Here is a 27,326-nt window from a genome sequence, read left to right as displayed (position 1 = left end):
CCCAGTTATGGAGAATTATCATGGCCCCAACAGGTTCAAGAACAAAAGGCCAGAATCAGAACACAGACAGAGATAAGGTGTTTGGACTCAGGATGAAGTTTGGGTCATGGCAGGACTTGCCTTGGACCTGAGCATTGAATTAGAGGCCCTCAAATTCCTAGAGGGCAAGGTTGAGCCCAGAGATGGGGCAGAGCTCATCATTGGACTACTAGATTGGGGGTTAGGTGGCTCCAAGGGGGCACTGTGGAGACAGGAGGGCTTTGGGAACAGGGAACCCAGCAGATTCCACGTGCCCCTGTCAGAAATTCTTGGAACTCATGAGGCAGCAAAAAGTGGGTTGGGCTTTGTTTTGAATGACATGATCCAAAAAGAGGAAATTTAATATTGACTATTGGCCAGAGATAATGCGCGCGCACACACACACACACACACACACACACACACACACACCTTGATTTCTCTCTTATCTGTCAGGCTAGAAAGCACTTGGATATGAAGAATATTAAACTAATATTGGAAAGGAAGAGGCAGCAGAGAATTATGTTGAGAGTGAACTGATGGAAGAGATTGACAAAGGGAATCTGGTGTTTATAAAACTATGCCCTTGATGAGATAACAGGAAATGTGGGGGGAACCCTGAGAGAGCCAGAACCTAATGCCGTGAATGTCACACCAGTCTGTGCACTCCAAGTGACCTTCCGATTGACTTACTTCACTCAACTGAAGGGTGACTAAAACCCCAGATTCCTGGAAAGTCCCTGAGCCAAGAGTCTGACATCTTTCCCTCAAAATGAGCCAGAAAGGCAGCCTAGCCCCACTGAGTCAGAGCTATAGACCAGCCCTAGTACTGGTTATGAGCATGGCTTCTTGAGCCAAAGAGGCATGGGGCTATATTCCAGCTCTGCCTCTTAACTTCTCTGGGCCTCAGTTTTCACATCTGTAGCTAGGGATGATAATACAAATCACCTACACCACGGAAAAATGGCGAGAGGAATCATTCCATGCACATAAGTGCCTAGAGCAGTGCCTAGCACGTTGTTTGCACCCCATCGGTGTGCGTATTTGTCGCTGCCTAGCACATTGTTTGCACTCCATCGGTGTGCATATTTGTTTCAAAGAGGAAGAGTCGGAAGAGACATGCAAGTTCAATGCCCTCATTTGCTAGCAAAGGAGCATGAAGAGTAGAGAGTTGTTTTAGGTCACCAGCAAGCTCATACATAGCAAGGCTAAGAACACAACCCAGGCCTCCTGAGCTCAACATTAACTTTTCAGAGGAGTGGCTTCCCAGCTTCTTCAATCACAAGTACCTTGTACATTGCAACCCACACAGGTAAAACATGTATGTAACTGACATGAAATAATACTTAACATACTGCCTTCACTGTAATATTTTTCCATTCTATTCTTCGAGACCAAAACCCCAAATAATGATAACAATTGGGGGAAAATAAAACCCATCAGGGTCAAGAGCCAGAGTAGGAACTGAATGAAGCCAGCTGGGAAATATCATACCTGTGAGTGGTGACACACCTAGGAGCCCCTGAGAGGCACACAGATGCCTATCACACAGAGAACAAAAGAGACCCAGTCTGCCCCAGTTACACTGAATAAGCATACCCCTTTCTTATGATCACAATATCGTGCTGCCCCCATTCTGGAATAATCAAAGAATTATATGGGAGACACCTGGGTGGCTCAGTCAGTTAAGCATCTATCTTCAGCTCATGTCATGATCTTTGGGTTTGGGATTGAGCCCCAAGTTGGGCTCCCTGCTCAGTAGGGAGCCTGCTTCTCCCTCTGCCTCTGCCCCTCCCCACCTCATTTCGGGTGTGCTCTTCCTCTAATAAATAAATAAAATCTTTTTTTATTTTCTTAAAGAAGCATTAGGGGAGAGGAATGAAAGAACAGACAGAGCTCAGGTGCCTCTGACCACAGGTCATGCCTGAGCTGAGGGACAATGGAAAACAGCCCAAATCAGAAATAAGAGTGAAGGTTTCAAGTCAGACAAGATGGGATTGAACACATCACATGAAATTAGTAGAAAATCAGGGATGCTGTCCACATGACATTGTTTATGAGAAGGGAAGGAGCTTTGAGCTAATTTAAAACATTCAATGGAGAAGGAAACATTTCATGTTCGGCTCTGTGTGTCCAGACAACTGAATAACTTCTTTGCATTTGTAGTAGTATGCAGAAGTATATCCTTGTTCACAAAGAGAAACAAAGTGTTCTTTTTTTTAATTTATTTTTTATTGGTGTTCAATTTGCCAACATATAGAATAACACCCAGTGCTCATCCTATCAAGTGCCCCCCTCAGTGCCCATCACCCAGTCACCTCCACCCCCCGCCCACCTCCCTTTCTACCACCCCTTGTTTGTTTCCCAGAGTTAGGAGTCTCTCATGTTCTGTCTCCCTTTCTGATATTTCCCACTCATTTTTTCTCCTTTCCCCTTTATTCCCTTTCACTATTTTTTATATTCCCCAAAAGGATGAGACCATATAATGTTTGTCCTTCTCCGATTGACTTACTTCACTCAGCATAATACCCTCCAGTTCCATCCACGTCAAAGCAAATGGTGGGTATTTGTCATGTCTAATGGCTGAGTAATATTCCATTGTATACATAAACCACATCTTCTTTATCCATTCATCTTTTGATGGACACCGAGGCTCCTTCCACAGTTTGGCTATTGTGGACATTGCTGCTATAAACATCGGGGGGCAGGTGTCCTGGCGTTTCACTGCATCTGTATCTTTGGGGTAAATCCCTAGCAGTACAATTGCTGGGTCGTAGGGCAGATCTATTTTTAACTATTTGAGGAACCTCCACACAGTTTTCCAGAGTGGCTGCACCAGTTCACATTCCCACCAACAGTGCAAGAGGGTTCCCCTTTCTCCACATCCTCTCCAACATTTGTGGTTTCCTGCCTTGTTAATTTTCCCCATTCTCACTGGTGTGAGGTGGTATCTTATTGTGAAGAAAGAGAAATTAAGGAGTCAATCCCATTTACAATTGCACCCAAAAGCATAAGATACCTAGGAATAAACCTCACCAAAGAGGTAAAGGATCTATACCCTAAAAACTACAGAACACTTCTGAAAGAAATGGAGGAAGACACAAAGAGATGGAAAAATATTCCATGCTCGTGGATTGGAAGAATTAATATTGTGAAAATGTCAATGTTACCCAGGACAATTTACACGTTTAATGCAATCCCTATCAAAATAACATGGACTTTCTGCAGAGAGTTGGAACAAATCATCTTAAGATTTGTGTGAAATCAGAAAATAGCCAGGGGAATATTAAAAAAGAAAACCATAGCTGGGGGCATCACAATGCCAGATTTCAGGTTGTACTACAAAGCTGTGGTCATCAAGACAGTGTGGTACTGGCACAAAAACAGACACATTGATCAATGGAACAGAAGAGAGAATCCAGAAGTGGACCCTCAACTTTATGGTCAATTAATATTCGATAAAGGAGGAAAGACTATCCACTGGAAAAAAGACAGTCTCTTCAATAAATGGTGCTGGGAAAATTGGACATCCACATGCAGAAGAATTAAACTAGACCACTCTCTTTCACCATACACAAAGATAAACTCAAAATGGATGAAAGATCTAAATGTGAGACAAGATTCCATCAAAATCCTAGAGGAGAACACAGGCAACACCCTTTTTGAACTTGGCCACAGTAACTTCTTGCAAGATACATCCATGAAGGCAAGAGAAACAAAAGCAAAAATGAAGTATTGGGACTTCATCAAGATAAGAAGCTTTTGCACAGCAAAAGATACAGTCAACAAAACTAAAAGACAACCTACAGAATGGGAGAAGATATTTGCAAATGACCTCTCAGATAAAGGGCTGGTATCCAAGATCTATAAAGAACTTATTAAACACAACAGCAAAGAAACAAACAATCCAATCAGAAAGCATGGCTTTCTGGGTAAATCTGGGCAAAAGACATGAACAGAAATCTCACAGAGGAAGACATAGACATGGCCAACAGGCACATGAGAAAATGCTCCGCATCACTTGCCATCAGGGAAATACAAATCCAAACCACAAAGTGCTCTTTAGCAGATAATTGATCATTGAAATTACCATACCGCTGTATGAAGGATTGCTGTGTCACCTTTGGAAAAGATGTATGTCCGTATTCGCTGATTGAAAATCTCAAACATGTATATTTTTCTTGGCAAAAAGAAAATAAAGAAGAGTAGCGGTGGATGAGGCTATTCTGGACATTTCTCAAGAATGTAACCATGCGACATGTGGTTATTTTACATCTGTCTTCTTTCACTCAACATAACATTTTTCAAGGTTCACCCACATTGTAGTATGTGTCAGTACTTCTTTCCTTCTTATGACCAAATAGCATTCTATTGTATGGTTACATTTGTCTATCCATTCATAAATTGGTGGACATCTGGCTTATTTCCAATTTTTGGCTCTTTTAAATAATGCTGCTACAAACATTGAGGTACAGTTTTTTGTGTGAACATGTACTTTCAATTCTCTTGGGTATATACCTGGGCCTGGACCTGTTGGATCATATGGTAACTCTGTATTTAACTTCTTGAGAACCTGCCAAATTGTTTTCCAAAGTGGATGCACATTCCCAATCAGCAATGTACAAAGGTTCCAATTTCTCCTGATCCTCATTGACACTTGCTATTATCTGCCTTTTTGATTATAGCCATCCTAATAGATGTGAAGTGTTATCTCATTATCATCTTGATTTGCATTTCTCTAATGATTAGTAACGTTGAGCATCTTTTCATGTGCTTATTAACCATTTGCATATTTTCTTTGGAGAAATGTTTATTCAGATCTTTTGCTCATTTAAAAAATTGAATTTTGCCAATTTGAGATGGCAAAATATGAAAGTATTAAGAAAGCCTCACCTTCGGGGCAAAATTTGATGTGATGCAACCCCCAAATAAAAATTGTCAAGGAAGACATAATTTTAAAGAGGATGGGTAGAGGGAATTTGACTAGGGTCACATGACTGTGACCCTAACCGGTGAACAGAGATCACTACTAGACTTTCCCAGAATTATTCTTAAATTATTAGAGATTTGAAAAAAAATTATTGGAGATTTGAATATTGCAAAATCTTCATAAATACTCTGGAATAAAATGCAACCACCTCCTGTAATCTGAAAATCTTTCCAAAAGGAAAAATGGTGGTTGCCTTTTTAAAAAAATGTTTTGAGGGTCACCTGGGTGGCTCAGACAGTTAAGCGTCTGACTCTTGGTTTCAGCTCTAGTCATGATCTCACTGTCCTGGGATCAAGCCTCACATTGGGCTCCATGCTCAGTGGGGAGTCTGCTTGAAGAGTGTCTTTCTCTCTTCCTCACTCTCTGCCCCTCCCCCCCACTTGCTCTCTCTTTCTCAAAATTTTAAAAATTAAAAATAAAAACATTTTAAGATGTCTGATGTATACATTAAAGCAAATCCAATGTCCTAATCATAAGTGAACAGCTTGATGACTATATATATATAGCTACATATGCATATACATATATATGTATATATACTTGTGTAATCCCTACCTGGATTAAAACATGGAACACTTTCATAATTCCTCATGCCCATTTCTAGCCTACACCCCACCCCAGAAGTAATATTATTCTGATTGGTGTCTCCATTAATTGTTATGTCCTACTCTCCAGCTCCATTTAAAAGGAATCAAGCGTTATATTCTTTTGTATCTGACTTCTTTTGCTCAATGTAATATCTGTGAGATTCATACACATCATTGTTTGGAGTGAGAAGGGAATCTGTAGGCAGAAATGGTGATGACAGAGATGGGAGTTTGGTTACATACAGGAAGATTAACGATGAAGGGGGTCAGGTTTCTCACTGTCTGAGAAGGGAGTTACAAAAAAATAAAGAGTAAAACTAAAATGAACCTTGCAGTACTGGGTTGGACTTAGAGGTATTGATACGAACTTGTACTGTATGAGCTTCATGCTGTAGCAAATTACCACAAACTTAGTGCCTTAAATGATCTATTCTTTTACAGTTCCAGAGGTCAAGAGTCTAAAATCAAGGTGTCAGCAGGACTGTGTTCCTTCTGGAAGCTTCTATAAACTTGTTTCCTTGCTTTTTCCAGCATCTAGAAGCCACCTACATCCCTTCATTCATGGTGTCTTTCCTCCATCTTCAAAGTGCATCATCCCAACCTCTGTCTCCATCATCACATCTCCTTTTTCTGTAGTCAAATCTCCTCTGCCTCCCTCTTGTAACAACACTTACAGTTACATGGGCCTACCCAGATAATCTTGGAAATACCTTCATTTCAAGATCTTTAACTTAATTCCATCTGCAAATTTCCTTTTACAATGTAAAGGAATATATTCACAGGATCTGGGGTCATTATTCAGCCTACCAGAGGTGGTATAGATATATACTTAGCTAGGTATAGAAATAAACATAGATGGGTGCCTGAGTGGCTCAGTCAGTTAAGCATTTGGCTCTTGGTTTGGGCTCAAGTTGTGATCTCAGAGTCATGAGATCGAACCCCATATCAAGCTCCACACTCAGCATGCAATCTGCTTAAGACACTCTCTCCATCTCTGAAACAGGCTATGTCACACATTAGACTCTCTCTCTCTCTCTCAAACAAATAAATATCTACAAAAAAGAAAAAGAAGAAAGAAAGAAAGAAAGAAAGAAAGAAAGAAAGAAAGAAAGAAAGAAAGAAAGAAAGAAAGAAAGAAAGAGCTGATGCCAAATTTGTGGCAAGAAAAGTACAAGATGAGCCTGGAAAATATTGTACTATTAAAAAGCAACGAAGTACTCAAAAATAACAGAGACATGTCAAAAGAAATATAAGCCAGGGATCTTATATATTGGCCAAAGTGCAACATTCAGTGCGTTAAAATAAACAATGATTGTAACACATTGAGTTAAATAGGAAACTGCAAGTCCGTACTGATAGATAGAAGGAAATAAATGAGGAACTGGGAAAAAGTACACAGAGTGGGGTTAACATCAGATTAGACATTGAAGAAGAAAAAAAGTGAACTTGAAAATTTAGTCATTGTGTTAGTGTCTAGTGTTGCATAATAAATCACTCCAAAATGTAGATGCTTGAAACAACACATATGTATTATCTCAGTTTCTATGGATCTGAAATCTGGGTATAATTTACCTGAGTCACTCAGCTCAGGGTCTTGCATAAGACTGCAAACAAGTTGTTGGCTTGGGTCTTGGTCATGTCCAAGGTTCAACCAGGGCAGGATTCATTTCCAAGTTCACTCACTGGTTGTTGTCAGAATTGAGTTCCTTATAGGCTGTTGGACTGAGGGCCTCAGTTCCTTGCTAGCTGTTGGCCAGAGGCCACCCTCCATTTCTTGCCACATAAACTTCTCCATGTGGAAGGTCACAGCCTGTCATCCAATTTCATCAGAACAAGCCAGTAAAAGAGACAAAGAGTACACGTGAGGTGGATGTTACAATAATTTATAAACTAAAAGTAGAAATGGCATCCCTTTGTTTTTTCTAAAATCCCTTTTGTTAGAAGCAAGTCACTAGGTCCAGCCCCAACTGAAAGGGAAGTACTTACACAAGGATGTGAATACCAGGAAGTGGGAATCATTGTCAGAAGCTATGTAGCACAGTCTGCCCTCTACCCCCAATGATTCATGTCTTTTCCACAGGTCAACTATATTCACCCACTGCACAGATTTCTTAAAATCTCATGTCATTACACCATCAGCTCAAAGCCCAGAATCTTTTTATCTAAATGAGAGCCAGGGTGCTTGAGGTTCCTCAAATAACTTGTATATAACTTTCTCGTATATAACTTGTATATAATAAACTTCCTTGTATATGACTACCAACGCCTCTCGATTTGAAGATCTGTAAAACCAAAGAGGTGAGTTATCCATTCCCTCACTCCCACAAAAATACCCAGCAGACACTGGTGGATGAGGCATAGAATAACTGCTATTGATGTCCCTCTTCAAAATGGGAGGAAATGGGGCCCCCGGTCCATAGCAATTCTGAAATCTACCAGGAAAATGTTAGCAATCATTAAGTTTGGAGGCCTAGGACTAATTCTGTGTGGCACTTGACTGCACCTTCTGGCCTCTCAGCTCCACCCTTTGAGTCTTCCTTCTGTTTTCTTTTTTTTAAGATTTTATTTATGTATCATGAGAGACACAACCAGAGAGAGGCAGAGACATAGGCAGAGGGAGAAGCAGGCTCCCCATGGGGAGACTGATGCAGGACTCGATCCCAGGACCCTGGGATCACGCCCCAAGCCAAAGGCAGAGGCTCAACCATTGAGCCACCCAGGCACCCTTCCTTCTGTTTTCATTAAAGGTGGTGCTTGCTCACAGATGAGCAATCTTGTCAGTCTCCTTGCTGCCGGTAGAATTCTGAGCTGTCTCCTTCCTTAGCACCACCTCTCTTTCACTTTTGGTCAAAGCTAACAGTGTTTCTGCTGACAGTTTTTTCAAAAGCTTTGTGGGGCTTTTGTGAATCTCTTCAGGGTTTACTTCATTAGATAAAAACATAATTAAAAATCTCTAAAATTATCCCTTCTCTACCTTGGGACTCTGCCAAGCCAGCTGAGAGACAATGTCCCCAAGTTTCCTAGAGCGCTACTGTTCAATTAGAGGACCTGTGAAGAACATACTTAATTGCTTTAGTGGGCCCTTGGTTTTAGAGAAGAATACTCAGACTCTTTTAATCCTTCCAAGGTCCTAACAACAGGTTGCATAGTCACACATTTAGGCCATTTTTCCTGAGAGTGCCAGAAAGAGAGTGCCATTTTTCCTTTTCTTGTTCTCCTCCTCCTCCTCCTCCTCCTCCTCCTCCTCCTCCTCCTTCTCCTCCTCCTCCTCCTCCTCCTCCTTCTCCTTCTATTTCTCCTCCTCCCTCTTCTTTTCCTCCTCCTCCTACTTCTCCTCCTCCTCTCCTCCTTCTCTTCTTCCTCTTCCTTCTTCTTCACTAAATTCTCAGTACATAGTGTGTACCTTTAATCAGAGTACTGCTGCTATCATATTTCTAGAAAATCTTAATGTTTCTTCCTATAAAGGGGGGCGCTTCCTCATCACTTCCTTCATTTTCTGCTTCTGGAAACTCATTAAGATATATGCTAGAGGGGATCCCTGGGTGGCTCAGCAGTTTGGCGCCTGCCTTCAGCCCAGGGTGTGATCCTGGTGTCCCGGGATGGAGTCCCACATCGGGCTCCATGGGTGGATCCTGCTTCTACCTCTGTCTGTGTCTCTGCCCCCCTCTCTCTCTGCGTGTCCCTCATGAATAAATAAATAAAATCTTTGAAAAAAAAAGATATATGTTAGAGATGGCCAACTTAACTCTCATGTCTTTTGATGATTTTAATTCTCCTTTTTATTTTTTTTTCCTTTTTTTTTTCCTTTTTTTTAATTTATTTATGATAGTCACAGAGAGAGAGAGAGGCAGAGACACAGGCAGAGGGAGAAGCAGGCTCCATGCACCGGGAACCCGATGTGGGATTCGATCCCGGGTCTCCGGGATCGTGCCCTGGGCCAAAGGCAGGCGCCAAACCGCTGCGCCACCCAGGGATCCCTTAATTCTCCTTTTTAAAAAATATCACATTCTGGGTGATATACTCTATTTTAGTTCTCTAGTACCCTATTTGATAGTGACTGTCTTAGATATTATAGTGTCCATTGAGTTATTTAAGGGACTACATGAATTTTTTTTGCTAAAATTTAGCATTTCCATTTATTAATCCAGGTCTATTTAATAGAATTAAATATTTTCTTATTTGTATGGATGCTGTACTTTATTTCTTTGAGGGCTCTAAATGTATTTATTTTATAGCATCTGTATTGCACTTGAATTTCTTCTAGAGGAAATACATTTTTATTTTTATTTGTTGGTTGTCTTTTAAGTTTTGAGCTTTAGAATGTTAGTTGTTTCCCCTTGAATGTTTATATGAGTATGCATATGTGTGTGTGTTTGTGTGTGGTACATGTGTGTGTATGTGTGTTTCCCTTTTTCATCTCCCTTCTTTCTTGACTAGTAGATTTGCAGTGACTTCTGACCCCCTGCGGTTCTCATTCACACCAGGTTCTACTATCTTACTGTGGTAATATTAAATATATTATAGATTTGATATCTAATCAATAATCAATTTGTTCAGGTCCTTATTAGGGACTTGTTTCCCTGCCTCTCAAAAGTGATCTGGTTCATATAATAAATCAGGGATCCAAAGAGTGATCAGCTCAAGCTGTTAAAACTTTCTCTTGTGTCAACTCAGATTTAGTTTTAAGGTAATGAGTCCAGACATTTTTATTCCCCATCTATATAGATATTATGTAGGCTCCCCCCCTTTATTCACTATTGTGGTATCTATTCTGGTCCTTTTGGAGGGTTAGTTCAGTATAAAATAAAATTTGTGTTGATGCTAGATTGTGTCTCAGTATCTATACTTCTGCCTTATTCCATTGGCAAACATTCCAACTACTATGTTGTTCCTACAGGGGCAAGTGCTCTTTTGGCTAGATATACTTAGGTATAAATCTCAGTTATGCCCTACACTAACAGTATGACTCATTATATTCATATGTAAAATGGGAATAGTCTTGTGAGAACTAAAAAAGATAACACATGTAAATCCCCTGGCACCTAATGGAGGCTCTCTAGACAACAGATTGCCTCCACTTGAATGATGCTTGAATCTTTCCACAGCCCACCCAACAAGACATTTTCCCTCTCAACTTTGGCCAATTTCTAGTATCTTAATCTTAGCATCTTTTGCTCTCTGGAGAGGCTGAGAATTTTCAAAACAACCAGTTTCTAGTTTCTTTTTAACAGTTCTGTCCTCAATTTCTCTCTTTCCTCTTGCATTTTACTTCAAGTGAAAAGAACAAGTAGTAACTTTAAAACCTTGCTTGGAAATGTCTTTAGCTAAATCACCAAGTTCATCACACATACATTCTGCTTTCCATGTAACCGCAAACAAAAATGTCACCAAGCTTTCTGCCATCATATAACAAGGATCTTCCTTCCTCCAGTTTCCAACAACCTATTCTTCACTGGCTGCTCAAGGAAATTTAGGTCTCTACCCCCTTCCAGGTTCCAAAGCCATTCTTACATTTTCATGTATTTGATAAGCAGTGGTCACTCCTTGGTACTCACATCTGGATTTGATATCTAATGTTGCAGAACAAATCATCCCCAAATTGAGAAGCTTGAAACAATGTTTACAATTTCATAGGTTTTATATATCAGACAGCCAGATACATGTTAGCTGAGTGCTCTGTTTCTAGATCTGTCACACAGGCTGCAGTCATTTCAATGCTTGTCTGGGAAAGGATCTGCTTCCAAGCTCACTGATGTGGTTGCTGACAGGACACGATTCCCTACTGGTTGTTGGGCCGTTGGCCTTAGATCGTCCATGGCTATTGGATGGGGTCAGATGTCACCCTTATTCCTTGCCTCATGGGCCTGTCCAGAGGGTAGCTCACAACATGGCAGCATGCTTCATCAGAATAGACCAGCAAGAAGAGCCAGAAAGAGAAAGTGAATAGGACAGAAGTCACGGTCTTTTATAACCTAATCTTAGAGAAGACATCCCACCACTTTTACTTTATTCTATTCATTGAAAGCAAGCCATTAGCTCCAGCCCAACCTCATATCATCACAAGAAGAAAGGTGGGTACAGTATAGTAGGGTATTTAGAGAGACAAAGCATATTCTCATAACTTTTATTACAGTACATTGTTATAATTGTTTTAATTTGTTATTGTTCTTATCTCTTACTATGCCTAATTTATAAGTTAAACATTATCATAGGTATGCATGTATAGGAAAAACATAATACATTAGGGTTCACCACTATGCATGGCTTTAGTTATCTACTGGGAGTCTTAGAATATACTCCCAATGGATAAGGGGGGGACTACTGTATTGAAAAAGTAGTCAAATTAGAGTTCCATTCCAAGTGAAAATATCTTCCAAAACAAAACATTGCTTTTCATCGTAAGAGAGAGATTTTATAACTATGTATGGTAACAGATGGTCATTAGGCTTATTGTGGTGATCATTTCACAGTGTATACAAATACCGGATTATTATGTTGTACACCTGAAACTACTATGTTATATGCCAGTTATACCTCAATGTAAAACAAAACCAAAACATTGCTTTAAGAAATTAAAAAAGATTTAAAAAAAATGGAAACACATCCCACATTCACTGATTGGAAGACAAAGTATTTTGTATTTATTTCCTTCAGATTTTTTGGAAATAAATGGCCCTTTAAAAATTGCTAATAGTTAAATAAATAAGTAAAATTGATAATAGTTAACTACCATATTAACTGTTTACTGAACATTTTGAGGGATCTCATTTTTTTTCTGTAACTGAAGTTACTTTTTCTCATTTTCTTCTTTCGTTTGCACTTTTCCCCAAAGAAACACTGAAAATGTTCTCCCTATTCCTCACTAGGCAGAAATTCTCTTTTCTGAAGTTCTCTCAGGAAATCATGCATGTCAAAACACAGTATATGGGACACCTGGGTGGCTCAGTGGTTGAGCATGGGGAGCCTGTGAGGAGCCAGCTTTTCCCTCTGCCTATGTCTCTGCCTCTCTCTTCTGTGTCTCTCATGAATGAATAAATAAAATCTTTTTAAAAATCACATCATATAAGAAGAATCTCAGCATTGTGCAAACAAAGGAATTTCAAGATACAGCACTTGAAGAAACAATATAGAATCATACAACTCTCAAGGTGACAGATACCTTACAGATGATAGTAACACAGTAAGAGTTGAAAACATTTAAAACCAGAACATCTTGCTAGAATTTGTTAAGACCATTGGCAACAAATCTCTTTCATCCTAAGTCCTTATATCCAATGGCTGACAACTTTTCAAAAATTCCTTCTGATCCCAACTGAGGATAACCCCATCCAGTCACCAAATGCCCATTGCAGTCCTTTAGCTGCCACTGGGGATCCGTTCCTTCATTCCAGGAATATTTATCAAATATCTATCAAGTGTTGGTACAGAGATTTAATGGATCTAGTCTCTAGGTGTCAACTCTCTTCCCTCAACACCAAGGTTTATGGAGGTACGATCGACAAATACAATTAAACATGTTCAAAGTATACAATATGATTATTTGATACATGTACACATTGCGGAATGATTACCAAAATCAAGTTAATAGATACAGTCATCCTGTCACATAGTTACCTTTTTTCTTTGATGAGAATGCTTCAGAGCTACTTTCTTAGCAAATTTCAAGTGTACAATACAGCATTATGAGCTATTGTCATCATGCTGCACATTAAAATTATTCATCTTATAACTGAAAGGTTGTATCCTCTGTCCAACATCTCCTGATTTCCCCCACCCCTGGCAGCCACCATTCTGCTCTGTGTTTCTATGAGTTTGACATCTATCTATCTATCTATCTATCTATCTATCTATCTATCTATCTTAAATAGATGTGATTCCACATATAAATGATACTACACAATATTTGTGTTTCTCTGTCTGGTTCATTTCACTTAGCTGAGTGCCCTGGGTTTATCCATGTTGTCTCAAATGGCAGGATTTCCTTTTGTTTTAATGGCTGAGTAACATTCCAGAATGAGCGCACACGCGTGTGTGTGTCTGTGTGTGGGGGGGTGGTGGGGGGTGGGTGGGTGTGGGTGTGGGTGTACATACCACATCTTTATCCATTCTTCTGTTGACTTAGGTTGTTTCCATGTCTTAGCTACCATGAGTAATGAATAATGCTTCAGTGAACATGGGGGTGCAGACATCTTTTTGAGATAATGATTTTATTTCCTTCAGATATATACCCAGAAGTGAAATTACTATTTTTAAGTTTTCCCCATGAACTTACTTCCATACTGTTTTCCATAATGGCTGTACCAATTTACATTCCTATGAGCAGTATACAAGAGTTCCCTTTGCTCCACATCCTTGCCAGCATTTGTTATCTCTAATCTTTTTTTTTTTATGATAGCCATTCTAATAGGTGTCAGGTGATATCTCATTGTGGTTTTGATTTGCATTTCCCCAAGGATTAATGATGTTGGCCACCCTTTCATGTACCTCTTGGTCCTTTGTATATCTTGTTTGGAAAAATGACTATTCAGATCCTTTGCCCACTTTGAATCAGATTATTTACTCTTTTGCAATTGAGTTATGCGAGTTCTTTATATATTTTAGGTACTACTCATTTATCAGATAAATAGTTTGGAAATATTTTTTTCCATTCTATAGGTGGTCTTTTTATTTTGTTGATGGTTTCTATTTATTTATTTATTTATTTATTTATTTATTTATTTATTTATTTAAAAAGATTTTATTTATTCATGAGAGACACAGAGAGAGAGGCAGAGACACAGGCAGAGGGAGAAGCAGGGTCCATGCAAGGGGCCTGACGTGGGACCTGATCCCAGGACTCCAGGATCATGCCCTGGGCCAAAGGCAGGCGCTAAACCACTGAGCCACCCAGGGATCCCGTGTTGACCGTTTCCTTTGGTGTGCAGATGCATTTAGTTTGATGTGGTCCCACTCATTTTGCTTTTTTTTTTTTTTTTTTTGCTTATGCTTTTAGTGCCTTAACAACAACAACAAAAAATCGTTGCCAAGGGGCTTTCCTCTGTGTTTTCTCCTAGCAGTTTTACAGTTTCAGGTCTTAAATTTAAGTCTTTAATTCAGTTCGAGTTGTTTTATGTGAATGGTTTAAGATAGGGGTCCAGTTTTGCCAACATGATTGGAAGATTTAATGTTAAGATATTAATACTATCCAGGGTGACCCAGGGATTCAATGAAATCCCCAACAAAATCCCAATAATGTTTTTTGCAGAAATAAAAAAAAGCCCATCCTAAAATTTTAAAAAGATTATTTATTTATTTATTCACAATAGTCACAAAGAGAGAGGCAGAAACAAGCTCTCTGTGGGGAGCCTGATGCAGGACTTGATCCCAGGACCCCAGGATCATGGCGTGAGCCAAAGGCAAACACTCAAATACTGAGCCACCCAGGTGCCCCCATCCTAAAATTTTTATGGACTCTCCAGGGATCTGAACAGCCAAAACAAACTTGAGAAAGAAGAACAAAGCTGGAGGACTCACACTTTGTTGATTTCAAAACAAAAACTACAGAGCTATAGTAATCAAACAGTATAGTACTGAAAATATAAAATGTTAGGATACTGCAAGACTTTTCTGCAATTATTCCAAAATATTTACCCAAGCTTATAGCAATTTCTACTCCATAATTGTATTACAAATAAAAAATAATAAGGTACTTGCATAAAGACAGACACATAGACCAGTTAAATAGAATAGAGAGCTCAGAAATAAACTGTCATGTATATGGTCAAATGATTAGTACCAAGACCACTTGATAGGGAAACACAGTATTTTCAACAAATGGTACTAGGAAAAGTAGATATCTACATGCAAAAGAATGAAGTTGGATCCACATCTAATGCCAAAATACCAGTTAATTACCAATTAATGAGATAAATTACTAATTAATGAGAGAATTGACACCAATAGAAATATTAAAAGGGAAATGGGGGATATTATGAACAACTTTATTTCTAAAAAGTCAACTGCTTGGATGAAATGCACAAATAATAAAAGACATAATCTAGGAAAGCTCACTCAAGATGAAATCAATAACCTAAATAGCATTGCATCTATAAAAGAAATTGAATTTGTAATTAAAGCCCTACCCACAAGGAAACTCCAGGTCCAGATGGTTCTGCTGGTGAACCTAACCAAGTATTTACAGAAAAAAATGATTTGAATTCTACCCAAACCCTTCTAAAAAGTTGAAGAGGAGGGAAACCTTCCAAACTTATTCTATGAGAACAGCATGACCAAAGTTGGTACAAGAAAAAGAAGTTACAGAAAAATATCCATCATGAAACCAGATGCGAAGATTCCAAACCAAATTTTAGCAAACTGAATCCAAGAATATGATAACTGGGTAATATATTATGATCAGCTAGAGTTTATCTCAGAAATGTAAGTTTTGGTTAGTATTTGAAAATCAGTCAATTAATAATCATATCAACAAAAAATGAAACATCATATGATCATTTCAATAGATATGGAAAAAATGGACAAAATCCAACATTCTGGAAAAGAGAACAAACTAGAAATAGAAGGGAACTTCCTCAATTTGATGAAGAGCATCAATAACATCACAGTTTCTGTGCAAAACTGAAGTCACATTCCACAGGTAGAATTTCCTCTTCCTGATGGAATTGGGCCTACCCAGATTGTCTAGGATAATCTCCTTTACCTCGTGTCAACTAATTGTGAACATTAATCACATCTACAAAATATCTTCCCAGCAATATCCAAATTAGCATTTAATTAAATAGTTGAGGACTGTAGCCTCATCAAGTTTGAAGCATCAAACAAACCATCATACAACCCAAAGGTCTATCAACGGGTGAATGGGCAAATCATATCCCATTCAATGGAATTGTAATTCATCAACAAAATAGGAATGAATTATTGACATATGTAACAAGGATGAATCTCAAAGTAATTCTGTTGATTGAATGAATCTATACAAAAGAAGAGTGAGTGTATACTATATGATTCCATTTTCTAGCAAATGCAAATTAGTCTATCGTGACAGAGTGGATCAGTGGTTGCCTGGGGACAGAAACATGTTTCTAGAAAGTAGGTGGACCAGGAGCAAGGGATCACCAAGAAGCTTGAAGAAGCTTTGAGGGAATGATTGGCACGTTAATTATTTTTATCATATTGATGCTTTCACAGGTACATACACATGTCAAAGTTTATCAAACTTTATACTTTAAATATGTGCAATTATGTCAATCACACCTCAATGAAACTATTAAAATTAAAACAAAAAAAGTCAATTGGACACCCATGAAATTAATCTCATAACTCAATAATATGTGGTTTGAAAATCATAGTGTGGCAGGCTTGAAAGAACATTGCTTTACTTGTTAGTTTGCTTGTTTGTTATCTATCATTCATCCTCTTCCTATTTGAAGGGAGATCTCCCAAGATGTGAGATATTGGTGGGATACAGTACCCTGCCTCAACTACAGAAGTTGAAGGGTAAAGATCTCTCTTTCTCCCTCTCCTGGGATTGAAGAATCTGGAGAAACTAGCTGAGAGACAGGGATGGTTAGTATCTAGTCACTGTAGTTTCAGCAATGCCCAGTCTCTCCAGTTGTGTCCCGGTCACACTGTTTCTGCTGAAAGAAGGCTGTGTGCTTCCTCGAGGACCCTGGGACCCCTTTTGTTCATGTCATCTTCCAAGTCTGGTTCTCTAATTTCCCCCTTGGTTTTGGGAGCCTTCCACCCCTAACATCCTTTCAACAAATTCCTTTTTTTCAGTTGTTTTGTTTGGTTCTGTGTTATCGTTGGTTTCTGATGTTTACAGCAAGAATCCTGATAATCTAGAGAAGGGGACAGGTATGGAGAGAAAATTCTGGAAAGTCCACCAAACCTCAGTCAAGCAGGAACCAAATATCTATTTTATTTAGTAAGATACAAAACCATTGTTGTGAAACCCTTGGGTATCTTTACTTGGGGTTGAGGAAGAGGAAAGTGTGTTCAGCAATTTTTACACAATACACAGAGCCTGCCAGTTTGCTCTGGATACCTGGACTATGATGCCATCTTCAAAGACTTTTCCCACAGGGCAGGCTTGTGGGCGTGGGCATTGAGGTAGTTTTTTTTTTCCTTTCTCTTTTCAATAGGGACAAGTTTGGGTTTCTAGAAAGTAGAGTATTAGTAGCTGTTTGCCATCAGTAGATAGTGGGGAAATGACAGAGGGATCCTGGATTTGGACCCTCCACAATGTGACTCAGGGATTAGGCAACTCTCCGTGTCCTAATCCAGGTCTCTTTATTCTTCCCTCTGATGGTGGGATATGCTTCCAAATCCTTACCCAGTGTATGGCTTCTGGGTGATCTGAAGCAATGCTTCCCTTTGCAAGGCATGGCAGGCGTAGCAAATGGTACCAATTGCATAACATGCTGTGAGAAACAAATAAGCAGGCTGCTTGCTGGCCTTGGTGACTGGCCTGGGGCTTCTTTGTAATCCTGGCACACTGGTTAGGAAACTCTGAGCTAAAGCAGTCAATATCAAATTTTCTGCCTGACCACTTGAAGGCCTTTACAATCTGTCCAAGCCTGCTCTTCTTCCACTCTGAGTCTTACTCTAGTCCACTGATTTTAGATTGTGATCCAAAAAAATGGCTCCAAGTTTTGATGGAAATGAGACTCAGGTGAGGAAAGTTTTAAAAACACAGCTCTGGGCCAGTGATCTCTTCCTTCCCTGGCCTTGTCTTGTTTTCTTTGCCATGGATCACATTCAGCTTTACATTTAACATTTCAGAGAATGCATCTTGTCCTGACTTCCCAATGAGGTTGGAAGATTTTGAAAGGCACAGCGTCTAGCTCATTTCCAGCATTTAACAAACAATCATTGAGTAAATAAACTAACACATGAATGAAGATAGTTAACATTTATTGATTACTACTTGCCAGGCACCATGCTAAAGCTGTTTGTGTATATTATCTCTTTCAATCCTCACAAAAACCTATAACGTGAGTATTATTAATACACTCATTTCACAAGCATGGGAAGTGAGTCCCTATCCAAGGTTACATGGCCAGTAAATGGGATATCTGTTATTGAAACTATAGTTGACCCTTGAACAATGTGGAGATTGGAGGCATTGAACCCTGGTGCAGTCAAAAATCTGTGTATAACAGTTGATTCCTCCAAAACTTAACTAAGAGCCTACTGTTGATCTGAGCCTTACTGACAACATACAGCCAGTTAACAAATATTTTGTATGTTATATGTATTATATAATGTATTCTTATAATATGTGAGCTAGAGAAAAGGAAATGTTATTAAAAAAATCATAAAGAAGAGAAAATAGGGCAGCCTGGGTGGCTCAGCGGCTTAATGCCGCCTTCAGCCCAGGGGTGATCCTGGAGACCCAGGATTGAGTCCCACATCAGGCTCCCTGCATAGAGCCTGCTTCTCCTTCTGCCTGTGTCTTTGCCTCTCTCTCTGTGTCTCTCATGAATAAATAAATAAAATATTTTTAAAAAGAAGAGAAAATAGATTTACAGTACTGTATCAAAAAAATAGACCCATGTAGTTCAAAGCTGTGCTGTTCAAGGGTCAACTGTACTACTAGTCTCAAGGTAGCATGATTCAGAGAGGGAGAATGTTAAGGACTTTTAAGACTTACAGTTCTCAGATACCAGATGTTCTCTAACAGGGCTGACAGGCAAAGTATCAAAAGAGCAGGGAAAACTCAGCGAACTGAGTTTTATAGAAGGAAGAAAGAAATGGAAACGATCACCAAATTAGGACCATTGGTTCGCTCTCTCCAAGGACTGTCTCCCCATTTAAGCCCTTTGCCAGATATTCAGCAAGTTTCTGCTCTCTGTTAAGTGAGAGAAGTAACCCATATTCATTCATAAAGCCCTAATGAAGCAACTATTTGTAAAGGAGCTTTCTATGACTAAAAACTACAGATATGAACCAGCCATTTATGTAGAAGCTAGCATACCGCCTGGCACATACATAATAAGTAGTTAATAAATGAATCATTCATGGTATTGTTAGTGTTGATACAAAGTATATTTATTGAGTACCTAGTATGCACAATAATCTGGGGGATTTCATAGTCCCTGGCTTATATAATTCTCTCAACCATCCCTTGAATTGGATTATTTTACTGCATTTTAACAAATGAAGAAGCTAAAGATCAGAGTGATGAAAGATTTCCTCAGTCCCAGTAATCTGATACCAAAAATCATGCTCTTTATAATGGTAAATAACATGTATGCTAACACAAATAAATGGACCAAAAAAAAAAAAAAAACCCACGGCCACCAGTTCTTTCCAAAGCCTTACTAATGATGCCTATGGTTTGAATCCAGCTGAAGGATGAAATTCATTCAAAGATTGGGATGACTTTCTCCAGCAGCTTGATTAGATTTTACAGATGATAGCCACTTGGAGAACAGATATCCCAACCCATTTGGATCCAAAGTTCACCTGAGACCAGCCCCAATCCTAGTTCATAGCAGGCCATGGGATTCTGTCCTACCTCTTTCATCAAGAACCTTCTTGTTTGGGGGTTACCTAGGTGGCTCCGTTGGTTAAGCATATGACTCTTGGTTTCGGCTCAGGTCGTGATCTCAGCTTCCTGGGATCAAGCCCCACATTAGGCTTTGTGGTCAGCGGGGAATCTGCTTCTCTGTCTCTCCCCTTCTGTTCCCCCTTCTCAAACAAATAAATAATTTATAAAAAAGAACCTTCTTGCTTGTTACAGCCACCGAGGAACAAGCCAGTGAACCAAGAAGAAATCTTTGGCGGGGAAAGAGAAAAACAAGGTAATTCATTAACAATATAGTGGCAGAGACCATTTGTTGACTCCCCACAATATTTATCCTCACATTTTCCTATAGTAATGGAAGCTTTCACTGCATATGATAGCCTAGGTAAAAACCACATTTTCCAACATCCCTTGCAGCTACATGCAGCCAAGTGACTGAGTTCTTTTTTTTTAAAGATTTATTTATTTATTTTAGAAAGAGAGAGAGAGAGAGAGAGAGAGAGAGCAGGGAGTAGGCAGAGGAAGAGAGAGAGAGAAATTCAGGCAGATTCCATGATGAGAATCAAGCCCAATGTGGGCTTGATCCCTTGACCCTGAGATCAGACCTGAGCCAACACCAAGAGTTGGGTTCTCAACCAAGTATGCCACCTAGGCAACCTAAAGTGACTGAGTTCTTAGCCAATAGGATTCAATTAGAAGTTATTCATGAAACTTTTGAATTGGGCCCCTGAAAGAAGGAAAGAAAGAAAGAAAGAAAGAAAGAAAGAAAGAAAGAAAGAACATGCCTTCCACTGCCCATGCTCTCCCTTCCTATCAGTTGGAACATTAACAGAGTGGGGAGAAAGAAGATAGGAACCTGTGCCCTTCACACCTTCAAACCTGTATACCAGCCCTGGACCCAACCTGCTTGGACTAGGGAAATGAAAAATGAGCTATGTTGTTTCAAACACAATATTTGACTGTCTTTTATTAGAGCAGTTGAGCATGGAACTAATGCAAGTACTCGTGGAAAGATAGATTGTTTTAGAAGGTGAACTACTTTTGGCATTTTGTGATAAAGGTTTAGAAATAGAAGGACCTTTATCTGTCATCTAATCCGAGGTCCTTCTATTTCAGATTAGACCCAGAGAGGAAGAAAGGACTTGTCAAAGGCTATCCAGGCAACTGGTGTTGCCATCTGTCACCATCCAGGGAGGCTATCCTCTTTATTTATGTACTTGGCATTATTAGAGGCCAATAATAAATGCCCTTTCTAAAAATAAGGAACCCAACTTGTGCTTGTTTCCAGATAGGTCAGTTTCTAAAAGCAGGTCTGTGGCAGCCCCATGAAGGCCAGCATACTGAGAAACTGAGGTGGTGGGTGTTTTTAAAAACCAACCACGCTATGAACTGGTAAGTTGAACTGCATAATAGTGACACCCAGTTTGTTCAATGATAATAAGAGAGTTTAAAAAAAGATTGTATTTATTTATTCATGAGAGACACACTGAGAGAGGCAGAGACACAGGCAGAGGGATAAGCAGGCTCCCTGAAGGGGAATGACAGAACTTGGCTGAGGTAAACTTTGAACCCGCAAGGTTGACAGTCATACGACAAGCATTCAGAGGACACACCGAACACCTATTACATGGAAAGCATGCTTTGAATTAATTCACTTTTGTAATGGAGGATCCACCCAAACAAATATCAGTGTCCAGAATGCTGAAAGGTCAGGTAAGCAGAGGAGTCAGATTTACCCTCAGCAAGCAGGGGAGAGTGCTAAAAACAGTATAAAAGGACAGAGAAAGAATATTGGGGGTGGGGGAAAGGTCTGGTGACAAAATGACATCAGAGATATGCTGTGTTCCTCCACAGCAGTGACAACTTTGCATCTCACCGTTTCCTCAAATCTCTTAAGGACCACTGAGTACTATGAGAATCAGCTTTAGAATGATTGTTGAAGGCAGGGTAGGGTAATGGTTCAGATCACTCAACCTTTGGGGATGGCTCGACCTTGATTCGAATTCCAGGTCTGCCACTTACTAGCTGTTTATCCTTGCTTTACCAAACCTTTTTTTTTTTTTTAATCTTTGAGCTACATATAACATTCCTTGTGTCACTTGGCAATTGTGGGGATTATACATGCCATAGTAATGTGCAAAGCACTTAGCACGGTGGCTGGCACAAAGTAAGTGCTCAGTTCCTATGCACTTCCATTATCATGGTGTTTATATGTGGTTATAACACTGAAACCTATTTGAATGGAAGGAGTAGGAAGGCTAAACCAAGGCTCCTCACAGTAAGGGCAGTAGTTTTTATTCCCAGGAAAGTGACAATGCCAGGGTGCCACTGCCAGAGATTCTGTCAGTAGTCTGAGGTGAAGCATCTTCTGACAAGCTTTTGAGATGCTTCTGGTAGATGTGCTCCGAGGACCGTACCTCAAGGAAGAGTGACCTAAGAGCCTAGAAACAGAGGGCAAAGGGCTCCAAGTCTGCACTCTCTGGATTGCCTTAGGCTATACATGTCTCAGAGTTAAAGATAAAAACTGCCCATTTACAGCCCCGGTGGTGCTGCGGTTTGGCGCCGCCTGCAACCAGGGGTGTGATCCTGGAGACCCGGGATCGAGTCTCATGTCCGGCTCCCTCTGCCTCTCTCTCTCTTTCTCTCTCTCTCTCTCTCTCTCTCTCTCTCTGTGTCTCTATGAATAAATAAATAAAATCTTTTAAAAAAACTGCCCATTTAATTTCCTTCAGCTGCTTTTACCTGCTACTTTCAGAGGGCCCTGGCTCCCACTCCCGTCCCTCAGGAAACACAAGTGATTGCTGACCCAATGGGAGGCTGTTAAAGCTATGGTTGATTACGCTGCTAAGTGAGAAGCACTCCACTTAACAATTGTCTTGCTCTCGTCAAAATTAGAACTGCAGAGTGGCTGATAATGGGGTAAAGAATGCATGTTCTCTGGCTGGTGCTCACAGCCCCTGCAGTTCAAACTCCCAGGCTCCCCTGATGCCTACCTGGAACTCTTCAACTAGGATATTGGCTCCTTTTGTACTGAGATCAGACACAAGGACAACAGACAAAGTGCCCCACCTTGTGAGAAAAAGGTTGAAGATGATACAAAAGGATCTGTAAAGCTTTAAGACTGATGAGGTTTGGGGCACCTGAGTAGCTCAGTGGTTGAATGTCTGCCTTGGGCTCAGGGTGTGATCCCGGGGGTCTTGGGATTGAGTCCTGCCTTGGGCTCCCCACAGGAAGCCTGCTTCTCCCTCTTTCTATGTCTCTGCCTCTCTCTCTGTCTCATGAATAAATTAATAAAATCTTAAAAACAAAAAAGACTGATGAGGTTTGCTTTGACACCATCTCACCTTACTTCCAACGTGAATAAAAGGTTACAGAGACAGAGAGCATCTCCTGGTGGCCATCACTGAAGCATAAATCTCTGATGTTGGGGATGAGATTCTGGGATATGGGACTCTGAGAGGTCGTTTGTTCCTTCTAGAAGACTTTGCTTTGCTCAAGGAGGCCTTCTGTACTTTGTGAAATGGGGATCCAGATAAGAACTGTACCTCCATTTAGACTTACTGACCCCCAAATCATCTCCCTCAGGAGTTTGCTTTTCAGTAAAAAGTCACCAGCTACTTTCCCTTCTCCAGCAAGCCCATTAAAGAAGCTGCACAGAAACCCAAAGGTTTTACTTTTTCCTGGAATTTGGATTCAATGAGATCCATAGGGAACCATCGGCCTTTCTCCATTCTGTGGAAAGAAGTCGGAGGCTCACAATAGTTTGTAGAATAGTTAGCCTGTTGAATTCTTCTTCTTTTTAAAGATTTTATTTCTTTACTTGACAGAGAGAGAGAGAGAGAGAGAGAGCACACAAGTAGGCAGAGCCTGTGGCAGGCAGAAGCAGAGGGAGAAGCAGGCTCCACACTGAGCCAAGACTCCCCACGCAGGGCTTGATCCCAGGACCCCAGGACCCCAGGATCACGACACGAGCTGAAGGCAAATGCTTAACCAACTGAGCCACCCAGGCACCCCCAGTTGAAATCTGCTATTTTCTGAAAGTCTGCCATTCCATGGCCACAGAGATCTGGTATATTTCAAACAGGCTACATTCCATTATCTTTCCAGTGCTTGCCCTATCTGCCTCAGCTAGAGACCCTCCTCCTACACTAGCATGCAGCAGCTCACATTTGTTTACTAATGATAATCACAGGCAGAAGAGCACTGGCCTAGGAGGAAAGGGACCGGGGTTCCAGTCTCATCTTCTCTACCAACATGCTATATAACCTTGAGCAAGTCCTCCCCACCCCAAGAATTTCCTCATCTGTAAAATGAGGAAGAAGATCTCTTGGGTCCTCCCATCTCTGCCATTCTGAGTCCTTACGTAAAGGCTTAAATGTAACTTGGTTCTATAACATCAGTAACCCTAAGCCGGTGGTTCCTGAGTTCCTGTGTGCACCAGAATCAGCCAGAGAAGAAACCCTAGTTTTGGAAATGGATTCTACATCTGAAAAATGACACATATTCAGGATAATTCATTATATGCATTGATGGTGTGAGTTACCAGAGGATTGGAGAACAAGCCATGTGTCCATCTGAAAGTGACTAGTGAGATAAAGTCTGGGACATCCACATAATGGAATACTATAGGGCTGTGAAAAGTACTAGAAAGTTCTCTGTGATAGATAGGAAAATATCTTTTTCCTTAATTTATATAAGTATCTTTAATTTTTAATCTTTATTTATTTTTTACATATATATATATATATTTTTTTTTTTTAGAGAAGAGAGGGAACAATTGTAAGTTGGTGAGAGGAGCAGGGGGAGAGGGAGAAAGAGATTCTTAAGCAGGCTTAATCCCCAGAGCAGAGCCAGGCGCGGGGCTCCATCTCACGAACCTGAGATCATAACCTAAGCTGAAATCAAGAGTCGGGTGCTTAACCACTTAGCCACCCAGCTGCCGCTAATATATTTTTTTAATTTTTAATTTTTTAAAATATATTTTTAATTGAAGTATAGTTGACACAGGATGTTATGTCAGTTTCAGGTATACAGCATAGTGATTTGAAAGCCTTGTACACTATGCTCTGCTCACAAGTGTAGCTACCATCTGTCAGCATACAACCCTATTACAACACAACCAATAATATTCCCTATGCTGCTGTAACCTTTCATCCCTGTGACTTATTCGCCCCATAACTGGAAGCCTGTACTTCCCACTCCCCTCCCCCATTTTACCCATCCCCCCCATCCCTTTCCCTTCTGGCAGCCATCTGTTTATTCTGTGTGCATATGGGTCTGTTTCTGCTTTTTTGTTTGCTTGTTTGTTCATTTGTTTTGTTTTTTAAATTCCGCACACAAGTGAAATTACATGGTGTTTGTCTTTCTCCGTTTGATTATTTCACTTAGTAAAATACCCTCTAGGTCCATCCATGTGATTGCAAGTGGCAAGATCTCATTCTTTTTAATGGCTGAGTAATATTCCATTGTATATATGCATATCTTCTTTATCCATTCATCTATCGATGGCCATTTGGGCTGCTTCCATATCTTAGCTATTGTAAATAATGCTGTAATAAACGTAGGGGTGGGTATGTCTTTTCAAATTTGTGTTTTTGGTTTTTTTTTACTGAGGTAAATAACTAGAGGTGGAATTACTGGGTCATATGGTAGTTCTAATTCTAATTCTCTGAGGAATCTCCATACTGTTTTCCATAGTGGCTACAACAATTTACATTCCCACCAATAGTGCACAAAGGTTCCCTTTTATCAGATATGGACAGATCTATAAGTTACAGTATTTTTTCTTAAAGACACAGAACAGGAGAGCTAATTTTTGCTGGGGAGAAAATGAAAAACATATGTCTACCTTTGCTTGATATCTAAGAAAGTACCTGTTAAAAAAACTGTGAAGGGATTCAAAAGAAATGCATACAGCAGTCAAGTAGGTTTATATGGCTGGTGGGGGTGGGGTACAGTGGTAATTGGGCAACTGAGGGAAGGGATGGGTTTGCTAAAGGAGGCTTTCACTCTATACATTTTAATGTTTGTGAAGTTTTTGCCACAAGAGTGTGTCTCCTCAAAAATTATATAATAAAATAGAATAAGAGAACCTACTTGGAAGCTACTTCAAAATACTGAGCTTAAGGAGTCAGAACTCCAGAGGTTTAGAATCTGCATTTTTTTACCTGTTCCCCCAACACATTTGGATGGAAGTGGTGAGCAAACTATACTTAGAAAAACACTGGCCTGAATGCTGTGAAACAGGAAGATTGACAAAGATCCCTGTAGTGTAATGTAGGGCATTCCCTTTAATGATTTATCTGCCAAGCAGCCCCACATCACTCAAAAATTATAAGGTCCCCAAACCCTTTCCTTCACTTTCTACCTTCCTACATCTTCCGGGGATGTGACCAAACCCTTCTTTGGGAAATCCTAATATTTTTTTTCAAGATGTTATTTATTTATGAGAGACACAGAAAGAGGGGCAGAGACATAGGCAGAGGGAGAAGCATGCTCTCTGAGGTGAGCCCGATGCAGAACTCGGTCCCAGGACTCCGGGATCATGACCTAAGCCAAAGGTAGATACTAAATCACTGAGCTACCCAGGTGCCCCACTGAGCCACCCAGGTGCTCCAATCCTAATATTTCTTGATGGCGAAAAACATTATATCTCCAGCACCTATGTTTGTATGGGTTTTTTTCTTTCACGGATTTCGGCCAGCAGGACTTGCTCATTTGGAGGAGTAAAGGTTGTTGTGAAACAGAAAACTCCCTCCCAATGAGGACATCAAAATTATTTCACTGGCCTTGTACTTCGGCTGCTAGCAGGCCTACACAACAGTGCTGTTTGCAGAGCCAGACATAGGAGAAGAGCAGTGGGCCTAACTCTTGCCTCCTATTAAGGCGACCCACCTATGCATTTCAAGTTAGGGTGTCGGTAATAGGCAGGTTTTGCCTGAAACTGTCTTATACTTAACCTTTGAGCTAATTTGATGCCCTTTAAAAATAATATTCTGCAACATTTATTATTACTTATGTGTGCTAAGCACTTACCATGTTATCTAATTTTTTCAACCCCTTGAGTTAAGTACTACCATGTTTTCACAGATATGGAAACTGAAGTTTAAGTAGGTTAAGTGACTAGCCACAGGCCACAGAGCTAAGAAAGTAGTAGAGTTGGAATTTAAATTCGGGCAGTGTGATATTAGAGTCTGTGCTCCTG

General features: G+C 40.1%; 1 protein-coding gene across 1 annotated transcript in view; it reads right to left on the bottom strand.

Moving 5' to 3' along the window:
* The window catches only part of TMEM164 (transmembrane protein 164), a 200,047-nt gene extending 179,784 nt beyond the window's left edge, over nt 1-20,263 (bottom strand). The window contains exon 1 of the mRNA XM_038588068.1: nt 20,114-20,263. The gene's annotated coding sequence lies outside the window, so the exon portion shown is untranslated. The remainder of the gene's footprint in view (nt 1-20,113) is intronic.
* Between the last annotated feature and the right edge of the window lie 7,063 nt (nt 20,264-27,326).

Source organism: Canis lupus, chromosome X, assembly GCF_011100685.1.
Source record: "Canis lupus familiaris isolate Mischka breed German Shepherd chromosome X, alternate assembly UU_Cfam_GSD_1.0, whole genome shotgun sequence".
Classification (NCBI taxonomy): domain Eukaryota; kingdom Metazoa; phylum Chordata; class Mammalia; order Carnivora; family Canidae; genus Canis; species Canis lupus.
Note: the sequence above shows the minus strand (reverse complement) of the source record. Positions and strands in the feature narration are given on the sequence as shown.